Source organism: Lissotriton vulgaris, chromosome 7 (genome assembly GCF_964263255.1).
Source record: "Lissotriton vulgaris chromosome 7, aLisVul1.2, whole genome shotgun sequence".
Lineage (NCBI taxonomy): Eukaryota > Metazoa > Chordata > Amphibia > Caudata > Salamandridae > Lissotriton > Lissotriton vulgaris.
In genome coordinates this window covers 451,833,784-451,849,660 of record NC_141695.1, presented here as the reverse complement: position 1 = coordinate 451,849,660, position 15,877 = coordinate 451,833,784, and positions in this window count along the sequence as shown.

Here is a 15,877-nt window from a genome sequence, read left to right as displayed (position 1 = left end):
GCGGCGCTCGCCTTGGAATGTTGGTCGTGGTGACATTCGGAGTGATGTCACCACGAGCAGTTCCATTACACGTGGCGCTAGCGGGGAGGGGGGGAGAAGGAGACGAGTGGGAGATACCACAGTCTCCTTGTCTGTTATGCCACTTTTCACCTTTGGTTTGCTGGTTACCACTGGAAGCCAGTAATTTTGGACTGTTGTGGAAGGCACTGTGCTGGGCTGCGAGATTCCACCCTGCTTCACTTGGCATATCCTACTGAGCATGGTAGCCCACTTACCACCTATCGTATTGTCCGGGGCTCCTCCATACCCGGGCTGACCGTTGAGTGATCTGGTAGCTTTTAGCTCAGGGATGGCATGGCCCTCTCTTAAAATCTCTCACTTCTGTGTCGGGTCTTTAGTTGGTGGAGCACTGGCGGCCGCCCACCTCTTTTCCGTTGCTGTCAGTGATGGGCCTCCTCGCACTTTTTACTGTCTCCCACCAGACTCCTCTGGTGTCCCAAATGGTCCCCATGTCTCCACTGCGATCCTCATTTAATGGCACATTTAGATCGCCTCTCTACTCACGCCATGCCACTGTTGTTTCAGGTTGCACAAGCCTGCGCTTAACCGGGACTAATCAGTGCTCTCTGTCTTTGCTCGCTGGCAGGTGCTCTTGCTCCTGTCGGGCTACTCCTGTACCTCTCTCTTTCAGCAGGGAGTTGGATCTTCGTAGCGAGTACCCACTGCCCGATCTGGACTCCTTACTTTCTGTTTAACCCCGTCGCTCTAACCTTAGTAACGCAGTTGTTCTTGTGGCTTCTGAGCGACCATCAGGGAGCTGCCATTTTCCCTTTTACCGCTGCCAGTTCACCTCGCACCATTCAGTGAATTTCTTCAATGGTCTTGTGCAGCTTAAGGTTTCAGGCTGATGTTTGTGGCGTAATTTGCAAGACATGGTCTTGCCATTGCTTTATTCATAGATATTTGTTTGGATATTGCGGGGTATTGGGTGTGGGGACTCCGGAGACGCGTTAGGCTGCAGCCATTTCCTTCAGCTGCAGGCCAAACCTCTGATGGCCACCTGTGTCGGGTCTTTAGTTGGTGGAGCACTGGCGGCCGCCCACCTCTTTTCCGTTGCTGTCAGTGATGGGCCTCCTCGCACTTTTTACTGTCTCCCACCAGACTCCTCTGGTGTCCCAAATGGTCCCCATGTCTCCACTGCGATCCTCATTTAATGGCACATTTAGATCGCCTCTCTACTCACGCCTTGCCACTGTTGTTTCAGGTTGCACAAGCCTGCGCTTAACCGGGACTAATCAGTGCTCTCTGTCTTTGCTCGCTGGCAGGTGCTCTTGCTCCTGTCGGGCTACTCCTGTGCCTCTCTCTTTCAGCAGGGAGTTGGATCTTCGTAGCGAGTACCCACTGCCCGATCTGGACTACTTACTTTCTGTTTAACCCCGTCGCTCTAACCTTAGTAACGCAGTTGTTCTTGTGGCTTCTGAGCGACCATCAGGGAGCTGCCATTTTCCCTTTTACCGCTGCCAGTTCACCTCGCACCATTCAGTGAATTTCTTCAATGGTCTTGTGCAGCTTAAGGTTTCAGGCTGATGTTTGTGGCGTAATTTGCAAGACATGGTCTTGCCATTGCTTTATTCATAGATATTTGTTTCAAAGTCAAAGTCAAAAAGCTTTATTTCGATAAAAATAATTATCATAAAAGCAGCTCAATAGATCACGAGTTATAGGTAAAAAACAGTAATAGATTAAAAAGATTTTATGTCTGTGTATTTTTACAGATCAAGCAAAAATGGCAGTACATTCAATTAAGAGATTTTGTAAAAGTAGAATTAAACAGTTTGTTTTAGCTTTTTGGCTCGAATAGCCCAAGCCCATGATAGAAATTTGGCTAGGGCACAAGCATAGGGTACGCTACTATCAGAAATAACTATCCTGATTGCCACATCATGACTCCTAGTCCCCAACTGACGGCATAGGTTTTTGAGCCAGACCCTCCTTGGAGTTGCGTACTCGCTGCACTCGAACATAAAATGTGCCAATGTTTCCGGTTTAGCAAGACAAACTGGGCATAGCTCAGGCATTTCCATACGGGATTTCCATCTTGTGGTAAAAGAATTAAGTGGGAGGATTCCCACTCTGAACCTGAAATACAAGGCCCTATCAAAGGGTTTTCCAATTGCATCAAGGTACAGTTCCCGTCTGGGGCAGTCTTTAAACCTCAGAAAATCCTCCGTAAGCCTGCCCAAGGAGGTACTAGAATTCCTTTGTGTACAAATCCAGTCCCAGTCAAGCTTTTTAAGAGCTTGCTTTGGGGGTGAAGTTCTATTCAACCATGATTCAATTTGTCCCAACTTAGTTAATAAGCTCTTCATGTCTTTTAGCCATTTGATTTTGTGCCAACTTGGCGATGACATGATTTCTTCAAGGCCTCTGGCATATCCGCTTAATTCTTCCACCCGCCAGATGCGAGCCCATAGTAGTAATGGGCGAAATTTTGCAATGTCGCCAATCTGGGTGCAGCCTAGGTCCATCATTAAAGGAAGTGTAGGGGTGCCTTGTGGGAGGGACATAATTGCTCTGCAGAATTTGTTTTCAGATCTCTGCAGAGCATCAGTGGTGGAAGAGCCCCAAAGTTCAGCCCCGTAAAGGGCAGAGCTAACACCTTTAGCTGAATAGATCTCGAGGACTGTGCCTATAGGCCTTGTTGTACTGGATCGTTGCTCTCTCAAGAGGGCTCCTGTAATCCTTTTGTGGCTCAACAGCATTTTGTCTAGATGTGGCGTCCAGTCCATTTTGTCTGATAGGCGTATCCCAAGGTAGTCAAAGACCTTTACCCTTTCCAGGAGCTCAGCATTTAGGGTGGGAGAACGCACATGTTGCTTCGGTGGATTCAGCACAAGGTACTTCGTTTTGTTTGTATTTATTACCAGACCTCGTTTGGTACAAAAGGATTGGAAATTGTCCAAAAGTCTCTGGAGTCCCATTGGGGTTTTGGAGATTAAAAGCGTATCATCCGCGAAGAGGAGGGTCGGTATGCGTTCACCAGCCAGGGATGGCTCGTCCGAAGGATGTTTAAGGAGATGCTCAACAACCCCATTAATGTAAAGAGAGAAAAGGGTGGGAGCCAGAACACATCCCTGGCGGACACCTCTCTCAACCGGAATACTACCCGTTTTCTCCCCTCCAGGGCCCCACCTAACTTGGGCAAAGCTGTCCTGATGCAATCTAACTAGTAGGGACAGCAAATAATGGGGCAGCCCCATGTCAGCAAGTACTTTCCATAGTGAATCCCTAGGTACAAGGTCAAAGGCAGTCTTTAAATCGATAAACGCGAGATAAAGACTGCCCTTGCCTATAACCACTACCTTCCAGTATACCATCATGAGCCTGAAAGCTTGCTCAATCGTTCCAGTACCCACTCTGAAGCCTGCCTGGAAGTCAGAAAGAATTTTGTTTTCTTCTACCCAATTTAGAATTCTAACTAACAGGACTTTGCCGACAACTTTTTGGCTAATGTCTAACAAGCTGATCGGCCTGTAATTAGATGGATCGTCCCTCGAGCCTTTCTTGTAGATAGGGACCACCTCGGCCCCTTTCCACGATGAGGGAATAGGGGCACCTTTACAAATGGCAACAAGGAGGGAATGAATCAATTTACCCCATTTAGGACTGTCGGACTTTAACAGGTCACCGGGAATGCCATCGGGACCAGCCGCTTTTTGTGGGATAATAGTGCTTATCGCGTATTCCACTTCCTTGATCGTAAAATCAAAGTCAGTGGGGCAAATTACATAATTTGGGGTGAACGAAGGTATAGCAAGCCCTCCCTCGTCCAAAACATCATGGCAGGTATAGAGTTTGGAGAAGTGATCCACCCACGCCTGGCTTGGGATATTGCAGGTTAACAGATCGCTGTCTGGTCTATTGCGAGCCCTTATGGTATCCGAAAACCATTTTGAGTCTTTTTTCGAGCTGGCTTCTTGGAGGGTTGACCAGTAGGCGTCTTCCCACTCCCTTTTCGCTAACCCCAAAGCTCTTTTGTGTTCCCTCCTAGCTGTTTGTATTGGTAGTTGGGACTTCCCTTTGACTGCCTCAATTAGGTGTGTTTTGGCTTTCCTACATGATGCAGAGTACCAGTCATGTCTACCTTTGGTTTTGGTTTGAGGCATGGTTTTCCCTACAGTCCCTTTTACCCAAAAAACGTCCCCTATTGTTTTTAAGGCTGCTTCATAGATAGGTGTTACCTTATCTGCTGCCATAAGTAAGTCTATGGAGCTGATTTCTTCTAGTAAGCCTTTAAGCACTTCTTCAATAGTGGAGAGTTTATTAGCATTACTCAAGGTTTTATTCCACTTAAGACGTCTTCCACAAGAGGAGACAGTAACCTCCTGTGGACAGTTCGGTGGTACTAGCGGTGCTCCGGGGGACCAAGGATTCATTAGGGTTAGAGAAAGTGAATTATGGTCACTCTCTATGGTAGGGATAACAACCATGTCAATGACCGAACTCCAGAGCCCCCGGTCCAACAGAATATAGTCAATCCTCGAGGAGTGACCAACTCTGTTGAACGTTGGGGCACCCATCTGATCGGAAGGTGTGCGGCCATTAGCTGCTCTTAATCCGAACTCTAAGGTCAGTGCATTAAGCTGTATTGCACTGCGAGTCCAGCGCTTAATGGGGGGAATAGAAAGCATGGGAATACCCCACCTACTGTCCTCTTCTCCTAGATCAGGTATTCCTTCTAGGGGGAGTGGCTCATATGTGCAGTTAAAATCTCCTGCTATTATGATGTGGCCAGGTTCTCTATGGTCCCCTAGTTGGGCCTCAACCTCAGATATTGTGGGTGAAATACGCCCATTTTTGGAACCTCTAGCGTAGACATCGTAGAGATCTACTGATAGTCCCCACGTTGGCCAGATAGAGAGATACCAAGGATATCTGGGTTACCTGTCCGCTTTATGGTTATCCGGCAATTAAGCGAGATGCTTACCCAGATAATAAGCCCCCCTGATGGACGCCCCTTCCCTTTCTTAGGTTTTTCAGCTGGTGCAAAAATGGTGACAAACCCAACTCAATACAGTGGCTCGGTGCTCCAGGTCTCCTGGAATGCACAGATCTTGTGGGCGTCAATCAGGACGTTCCACTCCGGCAGGCCTAATTTCCTAGAAATCCCCGCAAGGTTCCAGCTGAGAATTTTTATCTCGCCATGTGTTAAATTACCTCCGATGATGGCAGTAGTTTTGGGGTTAGGTGGATCTGCACTGTCCCTAGTTGGTACATGGGAAAGTGGTATAGCAGGTGCCACTACTGGAGATTCGGGACAGATAGGGAGAGGGATGGCTAAAGGAACATCCTCCATATCATTATTGGTAGCAAAGTTTGGATCTGGAGCTTCCATGAGGTTGAGTCAATCTACCTCATCTAGCACACAAAATCTATTAGGGTGAGCGAACTGTGAATACAAGGGATCGAAAGGAAGGGGCAAGTCTTGCCACAGCTGTTGCCACTGATGGTTAACGGGTTGTGAGGGCTGAACGGGTTGCTGCCACTGCTGAGCGGGATGATAAAGGGGTGGTGGATGTTGGAAAGGTTGTTGCCACTGAAGACTGGTATGCTGTGGAAATAGAGATGGGAAATGTAGAGGTTGCTGCCATTGTTTGGTAGTATGTTGCGGGGGATACGCAAACCCTCTGTTATTTGGAAAAGTAGGCCGATGAGAATTTGGTCTTGGGGGCATGGGAAGAAAGTAGGACAAAGGGAGTGGGTTAATTTGGGTAGCAGGTCCACTGTTGGGTGTATTGCATATGTAACTTGCTGTCCCTATGTCCCTGAAGTTAACTGTAATTACATCACCTGCTATAGTTTTCTTGGTCCTGCCCACCCAATCCCCTCTACGCACAGTAAGAATTTCGCCACTCATATGGCTAGGTAGAGGTTTGTGTAGCTGGAGCCACTGAGCACATTTGTTTCTTAGCTCTACAAAAGTTTCTTTTACTCCCTCCTTCAGTGGTGGAACAGCTGTCAGCACAACCACGAAAGGAGAGACTTCCGGTGGCAGGCTGATTGTCTTAAAACGTGCCTGTTTTGTCTTAGGACCTTCGGGCTTGTTTGTGGAGGGAGGAACTGTTGGGTTGATGGACTACCCATTTAGATCTTTAGCTTGTGAGTTGGCAGTTTTATTCCGACCAGCAGATGATTGCAATGACGGAGTAGAATCCACCACCTTCGGGGTAGATAAGGGTAGGGGTTGAGCAAAGTTGTTCCCTGTTTGGGACAGGTGTAGTGTAGCTGGATCCTTAGTAGCTAATGGTATTTTAGCCTTGTTGGATGGGTCTTTAGGGAGCTTGGTACAAGGTGTAGACTTGGGAAGTGTTTCTTTAATCCCTTGAGGCTGAGTGGGCCCAGTCCCACTCGTCTTATTAGCCCATTTCGAGTTTATTAGCGACGTAAGTCTATCAAGTTTGGAAATTAAAGGCTTGATTTGTGCTGCTATTGTAGCTTCAAGGTCCAGTTTTAGATCTATTACCATATTTTCAACCCAGCAGGGTATGCCTGATGCACAGTGCGGGGTAGGCGATATCAGGTTGTGGTTCCTGGCTTTAGCTTTGGGTTTTTCCTTTGGCTTATTCTTAGGCGCAACCTTTGTAGGAATTGTATCCCTTCCCCCTGAGTCGATAAATGCAGAAGCTGTTCCTATGTCAAGTTGCCTATCTGCACTCAGTTCTGTCTTGTCGGATGGCTGACAGGCTTCTAGATCTGGAGTAGCCTCAAGATCAACATAGGACGGATCGGAGTCAGATTGAGTAACTGATAAGTCGACAGCGTTCGGGACTGTAAACGTGCCGGCAGTGGTTAGGGGTAGGGGTAGGGAACAATTGTTCAAGGCTTGCTGGGAGGGGGAATTTGCAGTTGCGAGAGAGCCCAAGGACGAGCGCTTAGCGTTCATAAGATCCAAGGAAACTCTTTTTTCCAGCAAAATAATACTTTTGTCAATAGTTTCATTTACCCGTGAGATAAAATGATCTGTAGGTCCAGTCACTTGTGCAACGGCCATTGCTTTTTTAGTGCAGCTTCTGGTTCTATTGCGCATGGTTGACATCTGTGGAGCTGGGCCAGATACAGCAAAGTTATCCTCAAAAACGGTAAGTATTGAGACTAGTAGGCGGCCACTATGTACTTGAAGAAAGGATGGAATTCACAATGCCGCCTACCTTGCCGGTGGATTGAGGGTGGAGAAACAGGGGTTCAGGGCCAGGGCCGTCCTCTGCCGTCCTTGAATGGCCTTAAACGGTCCGCTCTTTGCCCGGTCTTCGCCCCGGGCTCCGTCCCGCGCGCGTCCCGCGTCGCGGAGGAGTATGTGTTGTTTATATGGTATAGTTCTAGGGGCGTGGCCTCCGGGGGAAGAGGCGCCAGCTGCAAGGTGGTTTCTGGGCCTCGCAGTCCCCCGCTAGGCTATTCAGAGAGACGCCCTTTCCAAGCACTGCTACCTGGGCGCGGTCGCGCTGGGAGCAGATGATCTACCCGCCGAATGCGGTAGCGCTCCCACCAGCCGACTCTGCTTCAGGGAGTGCGCTGCAAACAAGAGTTCAGGAGCTATTCCACAGGTATGGCAAGGTCCGAGTTATGAGCGGCACCCGCGCAGCGGGTGTCGCGAAAGGTAATATGGAGAGGCCAATTAGGTGGGCGTGGCCTCCGGGGGAAGAGGCGCCAGCTGCAAGGTGGTTTCTGGGCCTCGCAGTCCCCCGCTAGGCTATTCAGAGAGACGCCCTTTCCAAGCACTGCTACCTGGGCGCGGTCGCGCTGGGATCTACCCGCCGAATGCGGTAGCGCTCCCACCAGCTGACTCTGCCTCAGGGAGTGCGCTGCAAACAAGAGTTGAGGAGCTATTCCACAGGTATGGCAAGGTCCGAGTTATGAGCGGCAGATATTTGTTTGGATTTTGCGGGATATTGGGTGTGGGGACTCCGGAGACGCGTTAGGCTGCAGCCATTTCCTTCAGCTGCAGGCCACACCTCCGATGGCAACAATTTTTAATGCAATATCGTGGGCAGGTGTTATGAATTGGGTTTCTGGTTGGCAGGGCCATGCACCCTGTCCAAGCAGGCACCACAATCCACACTACACAAACTAAATTGTCCTGTGCTCAACCTTCTGGTAGCTTGGCATTGAGCAGTTAGACATAACTTTGGAGGCAATGTGTAAAGTATTTGTGTAACATTTAAGCAGTAAAACAGTGAAAACACCACCCAAAAAGGATCTACGCCAATTTAGCAAAGTAGAACTTTATTTAATGAACAAATCAAGGCCAAAACGACAAAAATTAAAATGAATCGAAGTAGAGACACACATTTTTAAAGATTAAGGGGCATGTTTACAACAGAATAGAGAAGCATGGTATTAAGCAAAAATTGCTAATGCAACACTGCAACATTCTGAATATGCATGGCTGCAAAGTATTCACAAGAATTCAGTGCACTCCTGCATTTTCCCTAGCTCTGGCATAAATCTAGCTGCTTAGCGCCAATGCAAGCACCCTAGCACAATACTGCAAGAGTGCCTGCTTTTAGGGGAATGTTTGTGTATGTGCAGGAAGGTGTCCCTTCCTGCATGTAAACAATCCAGAATGCCGATTTGTAACTCCTATGTGTGCTACACTGTGCAGAACACATAAAAGTTGCAAATTAGCATTTCTTTAAATGATAGTTTATTTGCAAGAAGGGACACCTTCCTGCACATAAACAATCATTCATGGTGATTTGTTGTTTCTATGTGTGCTGCACAAAGCAGCACATAGAAATAGCAAAAACAAGGAAAATAATTTATTTTGGTGCTTCCTCCCATTTCTGTCACCCTTGTAGTAGGGAGGCAGTGTCAAAATCAATGGGTGTGGTGGCGGACCGCCAACCGGATTTTCAGACCAGATATCACCAGCTCACCAAGACACCACCAATCCAGCCGAAACGTAACCATCTTCCTCCCCAGAGCCTATTTACCACAGTACCTAGGAACCTTCCTGGGGATGGGGAATTAGCAATATAGAAGCTCACATCATCAAAAACACCACTAAATCTATAGGATTACTAGGAATACTCACTGATTACTAAGGAATTCCATGTCACATCCTATGACATCACCTTATAGTCTCACGGCAATCTGGCCCTAACTATGCTACTCTCTTCCTCATGGTGGAGAGCAGTTCTAATGCATCTACCATTACACACTGACCTCAATCAGTGCTCACGCAAGCCACAATCCTATGGGTATACACACCGTATCCTCCCAGTGCTCTCTCAAGCCACAATCCTGTGGGTATACACACCGTATCCTCCCGGTGCTCACGCTGCCGCCACAATCAGGTGACGATACAATCTGTATCCCCCCGGTGCTCTCACTAACGCCGCTACACAACGGCGATCACTGTCCTATTGATACCTTCAACTCTCTCTCTCTCTCTGTTATGAAGTTTCTCTATATGTCTAATATCTACTGGGGATGTCTCATACACAATTGTTATATTTTATGTGGTAGATAGACAGTTCAATCCTCTCACACAAGAATGGCCAAATTGTAGCATTCAGAGGTTATCTCCTGACCTGATCTACACACAATCTTCCATGCTCAATTATCTCCAGGAAAGGGAATGTCACATCCTTCTCCTGTCAGCATTTGGGTAAAAAGAAGGGTTAGCTTTGTCCTAGAAGATAACAACCAAATGTAATTACTACATAAAGGGTTTGGTAACTTGTCAAGTTTGAGCGCACAGCGAGTAAAAGCTATTACAATGAATGTATTACGTTTTGCTGCTCTAGATGAAACAGGTCGGTTACCACAACGAGAATACAGTGCTTTAAGAAAGCTCAATAAGATAAACTTTTTTCATCGAGCAACTCAAAGTCCACAATTAGATTTCTCATATGCGTTAATAGTCTTTTATTCTTGGTATATTTCAATTGGTATCTTCATTGAAAATATTCTTCAATATAATCTTCAAAACATGTACAGCCAACACGTGTTTCGTCTGGTCTCAATCGACCATCGACTTCATCAGGGCTGCAACCCAAACAAAACATAATATCTGTTACCTTCCATTTTTATACTATTTGGAATATTTATGGACAAATTAGAGTAATCTAATACGAGACTTGTATTAATCTTACCTATCAATTCGTATTGTTCGCTCAAATGCAAAGGTCCGTCATATTAAAGTTCGATACGCGATCCGAGGCAGGAAATACTTTTTCAAGGTAAGACCCCAACATGCAGGCACTTAATATATAGTTACCGCTCGGTAATCCGATAATATAGGAACTAAATGTGCGTTTTATACTTTTAGGAAACGCTTAACGGAACTTTAATATGACGGACCTTTGCATTTGAGCGAACAATACGAATTGATAGGTAAGATTAATACAAGGCTCATATTAGATTACTCTAATTCGTCCATAGATATTCCAAATATTACCATACATAATAATGAGATATTTATAGATCAGAATACTTTGAGAATTTTGTGACTTTAGAGATCTGTCTGGAAACCTGAGTTGGACATTGAAGAGGAATATAGGTATGAAGACCTATAACAAGGTCGCGAATTTTAAATTATACTAACTCACTTTATAAATAAGGATCAAATAGGTGAAGGCTACCTATCCCACGTATAAACTAACATTACACCTTGGTGATTCTAGCTATGACTTGGTGAATAGCAAATCATTACCTGATCTCATTCTACTTTTGAGCACACCCCTAAAAACTTGGAATGTAAACTCAATTCCTTTTACACTAATAGGTTAAGTATAAAAATGGAAGGTAACAGATATTATGTTTTGTTTGGGTTGCAGCCCTGATGAAGTCGATGGTCGATTGAGACCAGACGAAACACGTGTTGGCTGTACATGTTTTGAAGATTATATTGAAGAATATTTTCAATGAAGATACCAATTGAAATATACCAAGAATAAAAGATTATTAACGCATATGAGAAATCTAATTGTGGGCATTGAGTTGCTCGATGAAAAAAGTTTATCAAATATAATTACTATATGCAAAGGTTATTCCCTGATTTAGGCGCTCCTTGCTCCCTTGATCAGTTACCACTTACCTGGACGGGAAACACATCCGTCCACATAACAGCATCTGGCTAGAAGAAAGGTTAGTCATGAAGAAATAACACCTGCACAGCTGTTCACCAAGAACTGGGGTCCCTTTATTACACAATAGCAAATTATAACAGCACAATAACTAGCAATCTAGACATAGCCTGAAAAGTAAAGGGAAATAGGTACATCTAAGGAATACACAGATCTGTGGGGTCTCTTTATTAAAATGAAAACAAGAAAGCTTTATTACTAACACATCCACATATAGCTGAATAATGAATTATAACAGGACTGCACACCACTGAAAGAAAAGGGATTAATCAGTGCAACAATACAGTAGGGAATATAGCCTAGGAAATAAAGGAAAGGATTAATATATATATATATGGGCACTAATATAACAGGACAGATATCACCTGATTATTATGAAGTCTTGTTCTAGCTGTCATCTGAGTCCCTCTCTCGTCTGTGCCTTGGCTCATCTCAGATTCTCCCCTGCACTCTTGGACACACATCTGTGCTGATCACTCTGCACTGGATTCCTCTCTCCCACAAACTGTCTTCACCTTCCAACTTCAGTCTAATGATATAGTTTCTGCCGCTCTGATAACCATCCGCTCCACCGGCTTCTTCACTCTGTCTGATTGTTCCAGCTCCAATGTCCAACTCAATCCAGCTGCTCCCACAGACTAATCCACAATATAACTTCAGTCTCTTCCAAAAGGTATCACTCCAAACTCCAGCTGTTAACTGCCTACTCCAACTGATCTCTCATGATGTAACTTCATTCGGTCTCCAAAGCATCTTACTCTAACTGCAAAGCAACTTATTCTGACTGCATCTTCTCCAGACTGCATCTCATTCTGACCAGATCCCTCTGATCACAACTCCTTCTGACAAGTAACTGCTTCTGACTGCTTTCCTCAGCTCCAAAAACCATCTGAACTCTACCATTCCAAGATTCATCTGACTGCTCTCTTCAGCTCCAAAAACCATCTGAACACTCTGCCTCTCTGCACTTCGCTAATATGGAATGCTCTCCCCTAGTGGAAAGTTCCAGTCAGCAGCCTGCCACCCATCAGATCCCTGCACCACTCCGCGCCAAGGACACACACCCAGCCTGCCAGCCTTTTGTGGTGTCTTCGACACAAAGAAAAATACAGTCTACTGATAAGGGCCGGCCCAGGCCGGTTCTCTCCAAGTGAACAATACCTCATAACTAAAACATCACACTTGACATACATGCATCTCAGTCTGCAGAGGCAGAAAACAAAATGGAGTCTCTCTGGTTCTGGGCCTTGTAGGCCCGAAAAGGATGAAATAGACACATAGCTCTATCAGAGTACATACACAAACGCTACCAATAGGTAACATAAAGTCAGAACTACAGGATCCACCCTCTACTATAGATCTTCAGGCCTGAGAATGATGAAAGGACACATAATTATGTTAAAGCCAATAGGCAATAGATGGATTAGAGTCAGAAATAAGGGATCTATCCTCATATAAAGCGGCTATCCTCTAGTTTATGCTTCTAGGTCTTAAAAGAGGCCTGAAAAGGACCAAAACAAGCTAAGAATAGGGATCTAGGATGGTAACAAGCTAAAGTCACCATCACTCAGAAATAGAACCAAAAACCCGGTTAATACATTCCACCCTTGACTTTAAATGCTAACATCTGTAAACAACAACAAACAAATAAACAAACATCAACATAACCTGTCAACAAAATCAAAAACAAAAAGAATCCCTAAAATGAATGACAACTAAGCAAATACCACCTAACACTTGATGTAGGGAATGTAAATCTGACAACCAATTGAAAACTAACCAAAGCACTCTTAATCTGAATGTTGAAATGTAACTAAGATTGATCTGATAACAACAGAAACTAACCAAAGCACCCTTGAACTAAATGTGCCTCAACTTCCAGTGATAACTCATGAAATCTTTTGTTGTGGGGAAATGTCTGTCAAATAAAAACAACAAAGGGCCTAAATGAGGCCTAACTACTTTGGTCAACTTAAGAAACTCATTGAAAGGATTTGGTAAAATCTGACAATTAAACATAACGAAGAGTCCTCAAAGTCTGGGCAACCATTTCCAATAGATCTAGGACATAACATAACTAAAAGACACACCTCCCAGGATAACTTAAAGTCTAAGGTGACCACCCTTGGAACTAATACCAGTGTTCTAATTAAGAGTTCATGGATCAAAGTGGAAGTGTAATAATAGGGAAACAAGAACAACCCCATTTCTACAAAATAGCTGGTGTAGCACTATGCATATCAAGCAAGAAAATCAAAGAAAGGTATCTAAATGTGGTGCATATATTCTTCTACAAGATAAGCCAGACATAAACCGTCTGTCCAGAAATCCCCACAACCAAAATAGCTAAAATAATAGACTTAAACTTGGAAAACTGAGTAATAGAAGACCATGCCAGAAGCAATAGGCAAAGGTCATAAGTCATCTAACTCAGGAAACAGTTTGCACCTAATCCCTCTGTATCAATCTGTGGAACAATGTGAGCACCATCATTCAGAACACTGCTTCCCCTTCATTGGCAAAACTGTTTTACAGAAAACAGTAGAACTATAAAGTAGATAAGAGATAGACAAGTGCAAAGTCAATCTGTATCAATGATAGAATAGCGTAGCATACTAAAAGCAGAGCATCATGTATCACAGGGCATCAGATTACTAAAGCAGCTCACTAATTATATACTGCACTCTATGACTTTCAAACAGTATCATTTACATATATCAAAAGGAATCATGGAACCAAAGGCCTAATCATTAATGTGGCACTGCATCTTTTAAACTGAAAAATCAAAACACAGCAGATTATTTTACCATGAACAGGACTGGAAAAGAAAATTAACATTGGAGCCTGCATGGGGTAATAACAAAAGTGGCATCAAAAGGCATATAACTGAATGATCATCTGAAATAGAAACATGGGAAAAATGAAAAGGCTCAAGAATGCAGGCCAAGGAATTACATTACAGACTCCTTTTGTGGGAAACATTATCATAACTGAATAAAAAATGGATGTTTTTTAGATCAGCACTTGCAAAAATTCAATTAATAATTTTTTTTTAAACATAGAACTCTTGGCTTTGTCCCAAAAAATATTTTTAGGAAATCCAGATATGTTATAGAGTTTAAACCTGACTGCTAGGGCAGCCAACTGTAGATCCTAATACTAATTGTAAAAGTTCAGTTAATATATGTAAGTGAAAAGTTCTCTTCTATAGGAAAGGGCAAAGCATATTGCTTGCATTTTTCTTCATAATCCATCGTTGGTTGCTTCTTAGAAAAACAGTTCATTCGTGTAGGCCACGACCCTCCATCTTCATCTGTATCCTTTGCCAAGGAAGAATCCCATCCGATCTCGTCATCCAGGGAACATCAGCACCCGTCTGCCATCAGCCGTCTGCATTGGCACCAGGCTTGGGGATTATTCCATTCTTCAAAAAAAATAAAAAAAACAAAAAAACAAACAGGGCTGGGAGGGGAAAGGGTATCATTCGCACCCCCTGACAGCAAATCCCAGCAACCTAAAAGAAAAGACAAGTATCCTCAATCTTGCAAAAGAAAAACTTCAATTCAAAAAACACATTATTTTTATGTCCCTCTAAGAACCCTGTGATTTATAAAATCGTACTCTAAGTTTGGGAAAAGTTTAATAAAACTATTTGCATTATATTCTCTAAATTTGTTTGGGTAAAATCTAATTTTTCTTTACACAGCCAGAAGGGCTGGGCAGCTAACTTCACTACTCTCTCACTCCTTGCTAGCATACCTCTCCCTTCAGATATCTCCGCGTCCCAGGGCTGGCTCAGTTTCAACCATAACAAGCAGGAGACAGGCTGCTCTTCTGCAATCTAAAATTGAGTTGCTGCCAATGCTGATCACATTGCAGAAGCGAAGCTCCTGCCAATTATTCTGTTTAAATTACTGAAAGGAAAACTATTCATCTACAAGCGTCCCATATCTATAGCCAGGGAAGCTTTCTGGGCTGACTGTATTTATCTAACTCCAAGGGCCAAGCGTCTGCCAATTTTTCTGTTTACATTACTGAGGGGAAGACTATTCATCTACAAGAGTCCCGTATCTCTAGTCAGGGAAGCTGTCTGGGCTAACCGTGAGGAAGAGCGACTTGACCCATCCTTTATATAAACATTTCTCTGCGGAAAAAAATTGAATCATAGCCAATAATAACAAACTGAGGTGTCTCTGCTCTCATAAGTCACACCTCCCTTACAAAAAGCCACAGAGAAGAGAAAAGGCTTTGTGGAATGCATACTTATCTTTTCAAGGTCAAAACCTAGCTGTTCACAGCCTGTGAAGCTTCTCGTTCTTAAATAAAACCTCATACTGTCGTCTTTAGACAAGAAACAGACCTAACCTCTTTTGACCTTCAGCCAAACCCTGCATTTCATGTTTAAACACTCCACAGTTATTTCTAACTAATTTAAGCAAGTTCTGAACCATCATTTGTCTACAGCCTTATGAAAAACGAACTTAACAGGCTAACCACTCTAACATTATTTACAGCTAAAGTGCAAAACATTTAGTAACAAACTAAATACTCTAATCATTGAAAGCAGCTGAAAAGCAAAATGTTTAGCAACATTGAAAATCACATTTATAGGTTCTACAAAGGACACTGTTTATACTTGATTATGTCTGTGGAATAACCCTGAAATGAATTATTTCCTACCGTCTTGTTTATTTACCATGATCGCTTGGAATGAACAAAGTAATGACCTC